Source organism: Leguminivora glycinivorella, chromosome 7 (genome assembly GCF_023078275.1).
Source record: "Leguminivora glycinivorella isolate SPB_JAAS2020 chromosome 7, LegGlyc_1.1, whole genome shotgun sequence".
NCBI classification, from domain to species: Eukaryota; Metazoa; Arthropoda; class Insecta; order Lepidoptera; family Tortricidae; genus Leguminivora; species Leguminivora glycinivorella.
In genome coordinates, this window is record NC_062977.1 from 7,673,978 (window position 1) to 7,691,064 (window position 17,087).

At 38.3% G+C, this 17,087-nt stretch overlaps 1 protein-coding gene and 1 long non-coding RNA gene across 5 annotated transcripts in view; one reads left to right on the forward strand and one right to left on the reverse strand.

Annotated features, from left to right (window-relative positions):
- The window catches only part of LOC125227931 (RNA-binding protein Musashi homolog Rbp6), an 827,229-nt gene that overhangs the window by 297,689 nt on the left and 512,453 nt on the right, over nt 1–17,087 (reverse strand). The gene's annotated exons all lie outside the window — the stretch shown is intronic.
- LOC125227933 lies at nt 6,560–7,950 on the forward strand. Its single transcript, XR_007177244.1, has 2 exons — nt 6,560–7,301; nt 7,712–7,950. It is a non-coding gene; the product is annotated as an uncharacterized LOC125227933 (long non-coding RNA).

A 17,087-nucleotide genomic window follows, 5' to 3' on the forward strand; every position in this document is an offset into this window, starting at 1 on the left:
CACATCAGATATCCAGATTTCAGACACAACTCAATAGCGTTCAAGTACACAGTAGGTAAATCAGTAGCAGCCAAAAGGTCTGATATTATCTTAATAGTCTCATCCACTGGTACGTTCGTGAACAATGATGTTACGTCAAAGCTCACCATAAGTTCGTCTTCACACAGTTGAATATCCCTCAGCAAATTAATGAAGTGCCTCGAATCTCGTATGTAACTCGCGGTCTTGCCCGTGAAGTCCTGTAATATCGACGACATATGACGGGCAAGCTTATAAGTGGGCGAGTCAATCTGACTCACTATCGGCCTTAGTGGCCAATCAGGCTTATGATTTTCCGTCCTCACACGCAGCTCAGGAAATGGATGCGTTCGCCAAAAGACAAGGAGCCCTTAAATGTTCCCGGGGTGTACAGGATCCCGTGTTCCTGTGGGAAGTCATACATTGGAGAGACCGGCCGAAACATCTCGACAAGGCTTTCTGAACACATACGTAGTATGAAGGGCCGGGACACCCACAGCTCTGCGGTGACAGAACACGTATTGGATTCGGACACGACGCACTATGTAAGATTTGATAGGGTAACCGTACTGGCGCGAGAAAAGTTCTTCGTTCAGCGGAAAATACGGGAAGCTATAGAAATTAGTCGTCATCCTAATTTCAATCGTGACAGTGGTTGGTCGGTGCCACCGAGTTGGAAAACAGTTCTAGGCACTACGTCGGTCCCCAGTGTAAACGCACCCTTAACAAGTGACGTAATAAGTGTTGTGTGCAATCCTGCTTTTGACAAAAGTAACATAGTGGGTAGCTCCGATCTCGCCACGGTGACGTCGCCCGCGCCGCCGACCCCCCCTGCGCCTGTCCTCAGCAGCCGCGCGCACCGAGCAAGCGCCCGCAGTATGCGTCGCGCTCTCGACATGTAAAGGCGGGGTGTCGCTACTCTTGAGAAAGGCTCTCGAAATTGAGCCGAAACATGTCGAACGCTATATCGACTTAATACGTGAGTAACCCGCTTAAAATATTTTTAAATATGTATGAGTCTCACGGGAGTTTTATAGTCAGAATGGATTTACCCAGGTTCGAAGTTAACACTTTCGAAACCGGGCTCTACGCGGCGCTACGACATTTTCGCTACATACGGGGAAACCCATGTAATCGGCTACGCTTCTACGAGCGGTGTGCCCGACAGTCGGGTTCTTGGTAGCGAAAGTGTTGCGACACAAATAAGAACCCATATTAAATTAAATGTTACCTATTACCTATCATTGTTTGAACTATTTTTATGATAATCTACCTACCCTACTAAGCATAACATTGAATGCAGTGAAATCGAGTATTTTGTGACTTGCGGGCTATTGTGTGGGAGGCTAAGTACGGTTCACCTCCAAATCGTGCTTACTCTTATCTTTTTTAACATCCCTATTTTAGTATTTTGCTCACGTTGAACTTATTTATTACTTACAAAGATATCTAATTAAATGATTGATGAAAGTGTATTGTGGGAAAATAGACTACAGCGGGCGATTGTTTGTACCTATGATAATAAAAACGGAACAAGTTTGTCACATATCCATTTTAACTAATACAATCTAATGACCATCTCTATAAGAAATTAAGTGATAAAGAAAAATTATTTATTTGGTTACACAGACTACACGCAGAAACAAAATAAGAACCTTATTTAAAATTGTGTTCAGTTAGCGATAGTTAACGGGTGACACCCGTTGACCACGAACGCTGTAAAGAGTTCGAAACGTCGGGATGAATTCATTATACGCGATTTAATCAGTTTCCATTGTTTTATTTCGTGAACCTTCTTTAAAGTAAGATTTAAACACTCGTGCTAACATATTGTTTTAACAAATGGGTGTGCGGTAAATGCATTGTAAAATCGCTATAGTATGGACGCACGCGAACGCATCTTCATCCTAACGACCGATTCCTCATATGTAAAATACGTCTCGATGCTGATAAATGTGATTCCACCCTAAGATGATAATGTATGATCGTTTCTCTCACTATAAAAGTCCCCATCGTTTCCCCCTGGATATCGGATAAATGGAAAATATTTTTAGAGGAAAATCAGGACCACATTTGAATGAAGAAGCAGTCACGAGACGTCGTACCCTTTCCTCTTTCGAAAGCCGTTTCATTCAAGTAGCAGCAACCGTAATCGATAAAGCATATTGCAATAGGCGAGACGACTAAAAAAAAACTAATTAGTCCGTCAGTAAGATTATCAAAGAATCTTAGACACGTATTTTTTCTTTTTTCTCGTAAACGAAAAATGACGACGGTACAGTGCGTTGAAGTTTCGCGTGACGTCACGCCTAGGTTTTTACTTAAAATTGACGTCACAAGCCCCCAATCCGGAATTTTGATGCTCTATATCTTTGTATTTTTTCATTAATTAGAAAAAGCAAAAATTATGTGTTCAGTATTTTAGGACGATCTAACTGACAGACGGAACAGAATGCCATTTTTTATGTAATCGTCATCCCTATTGTAGTTGTCACGATGACATGAAAATGGCATTCAAAAGATTCATGGATTCATGTTTGCATGCTTGTTTAAGTAGAATATGGAGAACTTGTCATTAAATTATATCAACCCTATGTAACCCGTACTCCGCAAATAAATTCATTTCATTTCATTTCATTTTTATGCAAAAATAATACGAAGGTTCATTTATTCTTCCTTGTGTTATCCCGGCTCAAGAGCGTGGATTCTGCATAGGAAACTAATATCAGAATTTGGTAGGGATACTAGTTTTTACGAAAGAGACTGCCGTTGTTTTTCCAAACTAAGTTCAATATTAGCATTCCGGGTTCTTCACGATGTTTCCTTCACCAAAAAACGAATGGTATGGTATATATTTGACATTACCTGGGTAAAGAGACCTTATTTTCGACGGCGCTTACGTGCCGCGGCGTCATATTAAGCGCCATCGACAATAAGGTCCCTTTACCCAGATAATGTCACGTATTAAATGAACATTGGTACGACAAAGTCATTGGTACTATAAGGACATCACTAGTCGAACGTCCCCTTCACTAGCATCGCTGTCAAAAATGGCGGCAGACGGACTCAGAGCGTCACTTGAAGATAGCTTGTCATCGAACTTGTATTTTTGAGATTCCGTTTAATAAACTGTATAATTAATAGTGGTATCCTGGTGTTTTTACTCTAACAGTTTCAGAAGCGCGATATTAAGTACCCATATACGCCCGTACTATGAAATTTGTCCGAAATTGACAATGTCATCATTCTCGCGCCGCGCTCGTAACCATTCATTGTCATCCAACAGTATTTAATTAACACCAGTCGATCTGATTCGACGAGTAAAGACACTAGCACCATATACTACAGTTAAAAGTGTAAAAGGCAAAGGCTATGATCAAATACCTGTCCGTAATTGTGCCAACAAAGAGATAGAACATGCCTAGTGTGCTGGCGTGTCTTGTGTTGTCTTTCAGATTCATTGCAGTTTACGAGATATTCACACTTTGGAGTAATAATTTGTCATAATGAGTGTGAAATCGGAAGTAAAAGTGATCCAAACACAGTGCTCTGGGGCTGAAATTATCAACATCCACTATAGTAGCCTGTGTTGTGTTTCTTTCTTTCAGATCAACTTAGTTATGTACATGTTGAAGATACTAATACTTTTATATACTCACAAAATGTATCACAATAAGTACCACAGTAAGTCATGGACGGTGAGATGCTAACCACATCCAAGTTGTCATTCACATAATGCTCCGGGCAAAGAGTATTACCAGTATATATAGAGGGGCTGCAGTAATGAATAATCATTAGCTCACTTGTGTGTTGTGTTTTTGTGCTTCCAGATATGTTTCAGAATACATAATACATATTGAACCTACTTGTGATATATTGACAATTGTCACAGTGTCACAGTGAAACAGAGTATAAGATACAAGTACTTAGATCTAAATTACACCTAAATGATTCCTTATAACAGGTGACTTTATGGGTTTAATGATCTACAAAGAGAGATGATCATTATCTTGCCCTATTTGTCATATTAAATATAAGTTTGTCCGGAATGACATGGAATAAGGTATTTATCCTACTCAATAATATTGTACCATTGCATCTGGCTTATGTAAGTATACTGACAGTAAATACATTTTAAATTCACTACAGGTTGGTATAAAGGGATGAGTAAATAAGCATAAGAAAACTTTGACAACTGTCTTGTCTTGTTTGTGTTTTGTTATAAGTTCACTAACACTTCTCCGGGGACTGTATTTTGAAATCTGTCTTAGTGACATTCTTATGCATATAAACTCTGTATGATCTTGCATTTTTCTAAATGAGGAAACATGTTGCTATATTACATGGCACAAATTCATCAAAAATGTTGATAAAATAATAATAATATTTTGATGAGGTTAATTATGCATCTTGTTAAAACCATAATGTGTGTTAAAATTAAGGGCATAGCACTGAAGTATAGTGTATTGTTGATGCTGTTTTGTTTATAATAATGCTGGTTTAGCATTGCAAACATTTTTGACAAGAAATGTAATCAATGTAATCATGTTCTAAATTGAACCAAAGACAAATATATTACCTAGACAGACATTTGGAACATTTATTATCATGACATAGTCCAGTGTCCATTTATCAGTGATATAATTTGTTCCTTAATTACATTCCTTTCCAGATTAATTTATTGATTACAGTAGTTGCCTGCCGGTAACCTGGTGAATATTGACCATAAGTTGAAAATACTTGCATTGATAAGGCATGATTCCAGAAGTTCCTGAGGTTAAATCTTGCTAAAAGCTGGAAACACCAAACTGGATATCTATTGAACTATTTATGACACTGGTAAAATTTGTCATAGCTAATGGTAAGAGATTTTGATATTTATAGACCTGATGGACTTTAACGGTCTACATGCTATACTTGTCTGTTACAACAAATCAGTTTGATTTGGAATTGGGCTTGAAACATGCCAATCAGTTAAGTTTTTAACAGATGTGCAATAATCTGAGGTAAATAACTTAATTGGAGCTTCTAATAATTTTAACCCTTCACTGCGAAGGAATGTTTCTGAACCGAAGCATGACAAACAGGTAACGTTTGAAGTTGACAAGTATTGTCTACTTTTAATATGTTCTGTTCCTTGAAATATAAAAAAAAATAACTGTACACTTCTATTGCTTCTTGATTTCACAAGAATATATATATTTTACATGTTTTGTGACTTTTGCAAGAATCAAAAATAATGATATTTTGTTATAAAAACTCAATCACCTGTACTAAGTATTCTTGCATATGCATAGTATTAACACAACTAACAAAATTATGTAGTTGTGCAGGTGGCAGCTATATGGATAATGTTGTGCTTTAAATTGCACATATACCTACAGCTGGAGCACCTCTCTAGTGTGTCTGGCAAGCTTGATGGTTTAATTATTAAGCTTATGCACCATGCCTGATGATGATATATAAATACCTTTGTCAAGAACCATTTGGTAAGTGAACAATGATAGATAAAATATTACATTATTTGAATGTAGTGAAACCTCGATAAGTCAAGCCAAGTGCCATATGATTATTCTTGCTTGACTGGAATGTGTTTCAATAATGGTATATATAGTAAGCGTGTTACCTTAGGGGCACGGGAAAAATAAGACAAGTTGCACGCCGGATTGAGAACCGAGTTGTGTTTTGTCTTATTAGTCTCAGATTAAGAACTGAGTTGTCATTACATATATGCACGCCGGATTGAGAACCGAGTTGTGTTTTGTCTTATTAGTCTCAGATTAAGAACTGAGTTGTCATTACATATATGCACGCCGGATTAAGAACCGAGTTGTGTTTTGTCTTATTAGTCTCAGATTAAGAACTGAGTTGTCATTACATATATGCACGCCGGATTAAGAACCGAGTTGTGTTTTGTCTTATTGGTCTCAGATTAAGAACTGAGTTGTCATTACATATATGCACGCCGGATTAAGAACCGAGTTGTGTTTTGTCTTATTGGTCTCAGATTAAGAACTGAGTTGTCATTACATATATGCACACCGGATTGAGAACCGAGTTGTGTTTTGTCTTATTAGTCTCAGATTAAGAACTGAGTTGTCATTACATATATGCACGCCGGATTGAGAACCGAGTTGTGTTTTGTCTTATTAGTCTCAGATTAAGAACTGAGTTGTCATTACATATATGCACGCCGGATTGAGAACCGAGTTGTATTTTGTCTTATTAGTCTCAGATTAAGAACTGAGTTGTCATTACATATATGCACGCCGGATTAAGAACCGAGTTGTGTTTTGTCTTATTGGTCTCAGATTAAGAACTGAGTTGTCATTACATATATGCACACCGGATTGAGAACCGAGTTGTGTTTTGTCTTATTAGTCTCAGATTAAGAACTGAGTTGTCATTACATATATGCACGCCGGATTGAGAACCGAGTTGTGTTTTGTCTTATTAGTCTCAGATTAAGAACTGAGTTGTCATTACATATATGCACGCCGGATTAAGAACCGAGTTGTGTTTTGTCTTATTAGTCTCAGATTAAGAACCGAGTTGTGCTTGTCTTATTACTTTCAGATTAAGAACTGAGTTTCCATTGCATATATACACGCCGGATTAAGAACCGAGTTGTGTTGCCTTTACATGATGTTAATAATATATTCTGTTCACAGGGTTTCCTGATAAGCACATTGTACCTGAATCTTGTGGTATCCATGGTAGTGTAATTAATGTGATATCCACAAATGAAGTGATTTCCGTCACTTAAAGTGTGAGTCATAATTATAATGATTACTTTAATGTCTGCTATACATTTAGCACTTTGATTATTGTTTCTTAAGTAGTTCTGTTTATGCAATGCAGGCCTAAGGAGGCGGACCATGTGCATAAGACCTATTATTGTGATGCAGGTCTTTGGAGACGGACCATCATGTGTTCTGTAGACTATCCCTAAGAGGCTAGTTCTGTTTCTGGTATTTGTGATGCAGGTCTTTGGAGACGGACCATCATGTGTTATATAGTATATCTTTAAGAGGTTAGCTTGAGACCTTGTTTGTCAAAAGCATGTTTATTGACCTTAAAGAGTAGTGATCTCAAGGTTACCTTGAAAGGGTTGCTTGCACTAATACTTTCCAGAGGTTGCTGGTGGAATTACGGTTTCCAATAGAGTGCATGCTACAGGCTGCGCGACAACCTTGTCATGAAGGGCCAACGTCTGCGGTCGTTGCGCCGCCAGCCTCGAAAGCAGCCGTATCACCGTGGCTTGCGTATGAAGCTTTGATATGGTAATGTTTGTTATCTTATAGCAAAATTGGTGGCTAGTACACATTGATTATTACCTTTTATTAATTTTATCATGTTGATAGATAAATAATTAGCAGTTGTTAAAGGTCCTGCCAAGGAGCAGCCATGTATTCTGCTTAATATATTTTCATAAAAAAAGATTACATGACAATATTTTCTAATATCTTCATTGTCATTGTTTATTACTAAATTATTTTACGGCTATGTAAGCCGGATCTGTAATTGAGAGCATCGACTATGCCAATTGTACATTAATTTCTCGTAACCTTATCATGTTACTTGAACGACAGTTGTGTTGTACTGATTCTATCACCTACTGGCTTAGTTCCAAGGAAAAATTATCACGTTCTCGTTACTTTAAGGAACTTAGTATTTCCCATGTATGTTACAGAGCTTTTTAATAAGAGCTTTCTTGCTGCTTGCTGTGTTAGAAGGCGGCTATGCTCACGCATGGAGTGTGTCATGTTCACCTCTCACGAGTTTGATGTACGCGTTGTTGTGCGTGCGGGGAGCTTCACAGCCTACAGTGACGGAGCCAACTGTGAGTTTGTTCCATGTATTTGCTATTTAAACGACGCCAATCATCATTATTATATTGAGCGGTTGGTTAGTTTGGAATGCACCGCTCACGTAAGTCTTAACTTAAGGCATAAATGGCATAATACTTACCTGAAAATAAATGAAATGTATTGATGGGTGAAGTTATTTACAAGCAAATATTAGATGGTGTTTTGTACACCAGTAATTACCTGCCCGCCGCTAGATGTCATCTATTTTACATAATTAATTTGACTAATATATAGTATCGATCATGGCGGTAAAACATGTACTTTTCGTACCATCGCACCTTAATAGTTTTAAAGCCTTACTGGCTGTGGAGTTGTTAAATAATGACCTGACTTACTTGTACTAGGCTAGTCTGGTCATGCAATCTTGAGTTTAGTTATGTCATTACTATATTCGACTATAAAATGAGACCAATTACATATCTTGGTGTAAGTTAGTCTTAAACTACACCGGCCGTTTCCAACGGTACTCGAGTTAATCACTTCAAAGGACCAGGGCCTGAGTGTATAGCTGGAGTATACAAAGTTCTTGTTCACTCCGCAGAAAAGAAAAGAACAAATGAACAGATGAAGTCTACCGCCACCAGTTGGAGGCGCAGCCTGCTTCGGCTGCGTTGACTGCGGCAGTCATCAGTAGCAGCATGGATAGCAGAGACTTTCGGGACGAAAGGTCAAGGTCAGAATGGTCGAGTATAAGGACATCACTAGTCGAACGTCCCCTTCACTAGCATCGCTGTCAAAAATGGCGGCAGACGGACTCAGAGCGTCACTTGAAGATAGCTTGTCATCGAACTTGTATTTTTGAGATTCCGTTTAATAAACTGTATAATTAATAGTGGTATCCTGGTGTTTTTACTCTAACAGTACGAACCGGATTTGATCCCGCGACCTCCAATGTGTAAGTGGCACGCTCTTACCACTAGGCTACCAGCGCTTTTTTCGGAAAATAATACGAATCTTATTTAAACTAATTAACTAATGTGAACCTCAGAGATCTTTGTCTAAGTTACGGATGAAGGTTCTATTCAAGTTACGAGGAGCGGTTTGTGACAAAAGTGTGGGCGTAAACTGATTATCTTATAAGTTATTCTAGAGCAAATAAATTAAATCTGCCTAAAAGGTGTGTGAACCATTACATTCTCATATCCTATTAGGTATATAAGATAGCATTTTCTTTTATGTTATTAAAAAATATTTTGATGATTTCTAATTTGAACGAAAACTGGTTTCACACAGTTGGTTAGTATTACTTTCAGTGATAGTACCTATCATATAGTTTATCTTATTGCAATCTTATTAACATGCAATTTGTCGACTGTCCTAATTCGTAATTTTGTAATAATGCAATAAAATATGAATTACCTAAGCCCTAGTAATAGTTAGTTCTATGAACATTTCTTACACCATTTTGTCATCTATTTGTGCAATACAGTTACTATTTTTGTATGCATGTAGTCTCAAAACCACTAAAATAATATTAGCCTAAGCTAGCCTTACTAAACTGAATGTAATCGGCCAAACAAAACACCAACGCATTAACATACCTCAGCGCAGAATTTCACTAATAACAACCGGATTCACAAATCTGCAAGTTGGTGAGCGTAAATAGAAACAGTCGGCGAAACTTCGCTGCATTAGGCCACAATACGTGGGTTGCGCGATTGCGCATATATTAGCGTCTTGTCCTTTGGCGAGATATCTCTGGAAGTTTGCCGTGGCCCGCGACGATTTACATTACTTCCGAAATAGTAAGGCGCGCTCGCCAAGCTGAACTGCGGCCCGGAGCTTGCGTTGCTTCCGTGAGAGCAAACTAATTTGTTGCAATGGAACATGCGTTATGGGGTTAGAATGAATCGAAGCTAGACATATTTTGGGCTGAAAGTAATATTACCTACTCGTAGTTACTGGAAACAAATTGACCTGAATAATTAAGATTATGGTACAGAACGAAGATCTCAAAAATATCTGACTCGTTTTCTATGTCGAGAAATGAAAGAGTGTCACATATTTTTTATAATATTACAATATTACACGCACAATATACACATATCTTATTATCTCATTTAGAGTGTATGTATTATGGGAGTTAGATGGTGAAATATGACATGATCATAATAGCCGAGAATTTTATATACTGCGAAATTAAAAAAACCAAGTCTTTCCCTTTAGTTATCTGCTACTTCTTAAACACATTCCTGTGTAGTACAATTGCGACTTTTCAACTTAGTCAAAACAAAATGTGCAGGTGTGTAAGTACGAGTATGTTCCAAAAATATTTATCTATATAAGAATATCTATATACAGTATCTGATGAAAATGAAAATGAAAATGAAAATGATTTATTTTATAAAAAAAAAATCAACATTGCTAAATACATAGTTGTCGAGTCCTCCTAGTGGGTACGAAGTACCTGTATCAGGAGACCTCGCTCTTCCAGAATTACAGTTTATGATCTTTTACTATATGGTACATTTTTTATTTCTAATATACTATTGAGATGAACAGGTAAGTGGTAAGTGCTTTATTTGTTTATACAATACAATTTTCTTATAATAAGTAGCATGCAGTTGTGTGTTCGCGCGTATGCAAGTGTGTGTGTGTGTGTGTGTGTGTGTGTGTGTGTGTGTGTGTGTGTGTGTGTGTGTGTGTGTGTGTGTGTGTGTGTGTGTGTGTGTGTGTGTGTGTGTGTGTGTGTGTGTGTGTGTGTGTGTGTGTGTGTGTGTGTGTGTGTGTGTGTGTGTGTGTGTGTGTGTTAATTTTATTGGTTATTTACTAATCAAATCCTCAGTAGCTTTGTAGTCAAGCTCACCAAGCCAATTAGTTATTGTTTTTTTGCAATCGTATCTATTTAGGGGGTATATATTAATTTCCTTATTTATCTTATTGTATATAATTGCAGACTGTACCTCAAATTGCCTTCTCTGAAATGCTGAATTGCATCTAGGTAGGGATATAACTCTGTGATTCCTTCTTTGTGTTAGCAAATTAGGATTAAATGGTGTAGACCTATGGAGTTTTAATATTGCAGAGGTAATGTACAATTTGCGCATACTTAAAGCTTTACTATGAGCATACAGTTCTTTAGTGGGGTACCTTTGTGGTTTAAAATACATACAGTATCTGATCTAAGGCAATATCCTTGTTTGAAATCGTAAAAACGATAAAATTAAGTCGGAAAGCAGCGCAAGCCAACCCCAAGACCGCACACAAGAGGCACCCCGCAAACGTACACAGGAACTATTTTACGTCGCCAAAAGAATGCGGAAAACGGCTAGTAAACTTTTGTCTGCGCCGCGCCGCCGAGAGATGGCGGTAGCGGGACAGAAACTACGGATTATTTCACTGCGAGTTATTTGTCAACAAGGGTATTATGGGTACAGTCGGCGATAGTTGAAGATGTAATAATAATATGTACTGTTCAATGTGAGCGCTACACAACAGAATATAACTAGTTAATATTTGTGTGTAATAAAACAACGTCCGTTCACTGATGTGAATACGGCTCGTGAAGCATAATACTAGTAACAATTTGTTATGGTTTTGTTCACAATTCGTTGATCCATACTAATATTATAAATAGGAAAGTGTGTGTATCTGTTTGTTTGTCCGTCTTTCACGGCAAAACGGAGCGATGAATTGTCGTGATTTTTTAAAAGGAAATACTTGAAGGGATGGAGAGTAACATAGGCTACTTTTTGTCTCTTCCTAACGCGAGCGAAAGTTAGTATTGTATAAAAACTTTTTTAACAAAAAATAAAACCGCCTTCAAAAATAAGCGCGTTACAAAACACGGAGAAACTAAAAAGCAAAAAATAATAAACCTTTGAATTCAGATTTCTTATCGTATTGCAATAATCTAAACATCCAAATTATAAACAAATCAATTATTTTTGCAGTCGGTACCAGACCTGTTCGTCGCCTTGCTATTGCCTGTTTGCCCCACCCAACCATACGCAGGCTGGCACCGACTCCAAAAATAATTGATTTGTTTATAATTTGGATGTTTAGATTATTGCAATACGATAAGAAATCTGAATTCAAAGGTTTATTATTTTTTGCTTTTTAGTTTCTCCGTGTTTTGTAACGCGCTTATTTTTGAAGGCGGTTTTATTTTTTGTTAAAAAGTTTATTTATTTGTTGATTTTTAGTGGTTCCTATTGATATTATATGTATCAGTCCGAATACATGTACACTAGTGAAAGAATTATCCTTTAACTCCTAACCATTGAGGAGTTGACCTTCCATCATCAGCTCAGCCACATAAAATTATTACCATCAGGCGTAAATACTGGTTTACCTTTGAAAAATACACTGAAAACATTACATGTGCCTATAACATTTGAAGAGTTCCCTCGATTTCTCCAGGATCCCATCATCAGACCCTGACTTGGTGCCAATGGGACCATCTCGGGGTTATACCCGTTCGATCAAAAAAAAAATATTTAGAAAATCGGTCCACAATTCTCGGAGATATCGAGGAACATACATACAAAAAAATAAAAAAAATAAAAAAAAACATTCAGTCGAATTGAGAACCTCCTCCTTTTTTGAAGTCGGTTAAAAAGGTGTCACAGTTTTTAAGTAAATGACACGCCTCACTCACGCCTGTATTTCCAAACGGGGTAGGTAAAGCACAAGAAACTGCTGAATCTTGGCAATTAAGGGGTTGAAAGAAAGCAAATAATGTGATAAAAGGAATTTAGAAGCTGCCTTAGATACACAATAAATAATAGAGAGCCGATTCTTGACCAGACTGCCTGTTGAATATGAATTCGAAGGCTGGATAAATGATGTGCGGATATCTGAACATCCATTTTAGGCGCCTTGAACTTTGGCATGGCTTTTTAAGAAATATTTCTATACGTTAAGAATTAAGCTAAAAATGATAGCCCCAAAAATCATTTCAAACTATTATTAAAAGTAGATATTGATTAAAAATAATTTATTTAGCCTGAAAATTTGCTTAAACGACTAACATTTTACTTACACTAACGACTATTATGGTAAAAATCAAAGGTAAAGTTGTGTTATGAGGAGATGTAGTTCAGTTTTGGGGACTGGCATGAAATTAACGAATGTCACAATAATTTAAGCCAAAATTATAAGAAGCCACAAAACGTGTAACAGGTTAACATACCCGGATCAATCAAACATTAACATAAAACATTAATAATGAAAATCCAAATAACCGCCATTTGCGCGTGTTTCAATAGAATTCGTACCACAAAATAAACGTGGTTTCAGAAATTAATTAAACGCATTATTTAGTTAAGCAATGTAATGGAAGTTAACAAAATAGATTATTTGAAACAAATCGAAACAAAGATCATATTACTGTGAAAATTAAAGGTTAGCTGGGCGATATTCGTTTGTGTTAACGAGACCGAAACACTATCTAATCAGAGCGGGGTTGCCAAATTACGTGGTTGGTATAAATGTGGGCTTACTGTGAGCTCGCGATGTTAGATACTAATACGTATGTAGATGCGGTCGTGTCTAAGGATAGCTCCCGAACACAGTCTTGAGTAGCTACTGCGGGTTTGTTTATAAATACTAATTTATTTATTTATTTATTTTTATATTGCCTACATACAACACTCACGACATCCGATGGTATGAGACGGGAAGTTTTTATTTCAAATACGTTACACAGTATGACAGTAAAAACCAAAGCATTGAGTAACTATTTAAAATACATAAAAGCATAACAAATAAATTATCTACTAGCATAACAAATAATTATCTAGATTTAGGTTCTGGTCTGTCTGGGCGTAGAATTCGGCAGGTTGCCCCGGAACCGTCGAAAGACTACACCCTTCGGCCAGAAATCTGCACTCGCTAATATATTTTTCTCTAGAATTTTAATGATGACTTGCAACTTGTAAGGTAGCAGGAGCAAAGTTGTGACAATTTTGACTTTATCAAACTGCTATTAAGTTTATAACAGTGCGTAGTTTAAGTTCAATTCATGCTTTTAAAAGTCTGTAACTGAATGTATAACAGTTTTATAGAAAATCTTCAATAATCAGTTGAAATCCTCAGGCTGGCATAACTTTTCTATCACCAACATAGTTAAGGCAGGTTGTTTTACGAGTTTACGACCCTTTCTTTATTATACATATTTTACATAACCTTACCTAAGAATGTGAACTAACAGGTTCACAAACTTAGGCACTGGTCCCACCGTGAGCTAGTAAGCTATGAGCTATCGGCTATAAAAACAAACAAAAGATAATCACTCCCGTGTAAATAAAAGAGACACGGTGATATTTATAGTTACTCGGTATCAAAATCGCCGTGTCTCTTTTATTTGCACGAGAACGCTTACCTATCTTTTGTTCATTTTTATAGGCGATAGCTCATAGCTTACTAGCTCGCGGTGGGATCAGTGCCTTACGGTCAAATAAATAATGCCAGGAAAAGTAAATGAATCAAAGCACTTTCTTGAGCACCCCTTGTAATCCGTCCGGCGATGTCACAAGTTTCGACCCGGACAGGCGGACAAGCCCGGCCCGGCATCGGCGGCGGCTAACTTATCACTTAGTCACGAACAAATCCAAGGAGGTTACCGAATTAATAGTACGCTGCTGTTTCGATAGCTTCTCGCCGCTTGTCCTTTATCGCTCCAGTCTCGATATGGCTGTAATTTATTCCGCAGAGAGCCAAATTAAATATAAAACGTCGTTGCGGTGTATCACTGTAAGTGACTGTGATAAATGAAGCCATTAGTAACGCGAGCTGTACTTTTTTCGGTTCATCCGGCGGCGTCGACGGGCCGGGGGTTGCGGCGAGCGGGAGTTTGTGGACAATTTCATTAGAAAACGTTATAAGTGTGTCGCCGGGTGACGGGGTGACGCGGGTGACATAGAGGGGGGCGGCGGCGGGGCGGAATTACAAGCGACGCGATAAATTTTGTCGCCTCGCGACATTAGGCTCACGGCGAGATAGGGACCGGGACACACCGCACGGCGGCGAAACAGCGAACGGGACGCGCTGATCCTTGGAAGAAATTAAAACAAGGAGCGCACTTGGCGAACAATAAAAACGTCCAATAAATCGCAGCTGCTGTCGACGTGTGTCCTGCAGGGCTTTATCAGAAACTCTTGTGCCATTGTGTTCCACTTTACCTGCGTTGCACGACATTTTAAAACTTTACCAAAAAATATTTGTGTTTTATAGATTTAATAAAATTTATATGTTCCCGTGAGGTTTTTAAATAGTAAAACACAAGTTGAAAATAACGTTAATTAATTCATTGTTGTAGTTACGTTTATGAACCTAATTTAGTCTTACATTACGGACGCCCACGTTTTGAAAACGACTTGAAACGTTACTTTCAGCTGTGGTCCACTAAGACCAGCTATAAAGTTAAAAACAAAGTAGAAATAAATAAACATTAAACACGAGTACTTAAGAGTATTTTCATTAAGGGGCTACAACGTTGCATGTTCGTACCGACAACGATTACTTTGGAGGAAAAACTAATTACGGTTGACAGAGTCTGTAAAGAGGGTAGCACGCTCGCTCCTTATGGGGGAATGTCGATGATCTTGCAAAGATAAAACATTCTATTACTTGACGTTTTAATTTTTAAATTTGAAAACTTTTCGGTTCGGAAGAATGTGAATATCTTTTGTTCGAGAGGGGGACCGTTATTGTAAATAAAAATTGAAGATATTATTCAAAATATCTGCAACATCTTGAAGAAATAGGAACTCGCCTTCAATCAAATGAAGTCGTAACACAACATCGGGCGGAGCAAAATGGATATTGTGCAAATTATTTTGTCTTGCAAATATTATGTTTTTGTCCAATGTTTTCCTTTCCACTTAATTTTGTTGCGTAATATTATTCTATTGTAGTTAAAACTAAACACTAATTATTCAGAAAATAAAACAAAGAAATTATGTCTCCGTCAACAACTGTTGCATGTAGCAATATGATAAACAATTGTACACGGTTGCAATTCAATGCATTCTCGATGATTTCAACTTTCAAAATGCGTTATGGTTTTGATAAGGCGTTCAACACCGTCTCGGTGACTGATTATGTATGACATACATTTTAATAGCGCATCATCTTATCCGTCATATTTTACGAGAACAGAACATGTTGTTGATTTGTCTTAAATTTTTAACCATTAGTCAAATATGGCGTTGCGGATATTTGACATAGCTACTTAAGGACTCGATAAGTTTTGGCAAAGATGAGATAGACAAGTAGTAAAATAGTATGGATTTGTATTATATACACAAACTTTAACAATCGATTAAAAGAATAAAATAAATTACTAAAACTACTAAAATACAACCTAAATTAAACTAAATCTTAAAACTAGCAAAATGAAAAGATATAACTAAAATAAATAAAAACTATCTAAGGTCCCCCAAGTCCGTCCCTGTGGAAGTGTGCCCATGAGGCTGGCTACATTCCCTCGCTGAATAGCAATGCCAATTCTTTGGCCAAGGAATGAGCCAGCCCTAGGGTCACCTGAGGTCTCCCGGAGTTTTTTTTTTAATACGCGGAAAAGGTTAAGGGCATCGCCGCTCCATGGCCCTAGGGTTTCCACCGCAAACGCCGCAAATATGTGGTTGTGCAGGAGACCGGCATATTTGCGACGTTTGCGAGCTTCGGCCGCTGCCGCCGCCTCGCCAGCCTTCCGTGAAGTGGAAGCTAGATGGGACGGCGCTAAGGTATCCACACATGTGGCATCCCAGATAAGCGGCCGTCCCATCTGCCAGGGGATGAGTGTTATTCCATCGGGCCTCTTGGGCGACGATGGCGTCGCGCGCCAGGCCAGGTGGTTCCAATGTGGCCGGCACACCTACGATAGCAAGAGCCCGACGGATCACGTCATTTAGACTGGCATGGCGGGACAGGCGGCCGGCACTCCTGCGGCAGGAGAGGCCATGCGAGCCCAGGCTGTCTACTTGTGAGCCGCAGGGACAGCAGTGGGGGACAACTATTTCAGCACCTAGACGGAGGCCCACAGCCAGACGGAAAGAATTATTATCTAATAAAGTTGCGCAGTTAATGGTGGGCAATGCGTGGAGCCAAAAACCGGATTCGTGTTGGGTGGAGGCAAGTAGACGGGCTTTTTCTGTATCTGATTGTGCAGTGTTAAGGAGCCAGTTCTGCACCTGACGGCAGAGTGGTTCGTCCCAAAGTCTTTGAGTGCCCTTCTCATTCGGCGTGTCGTTG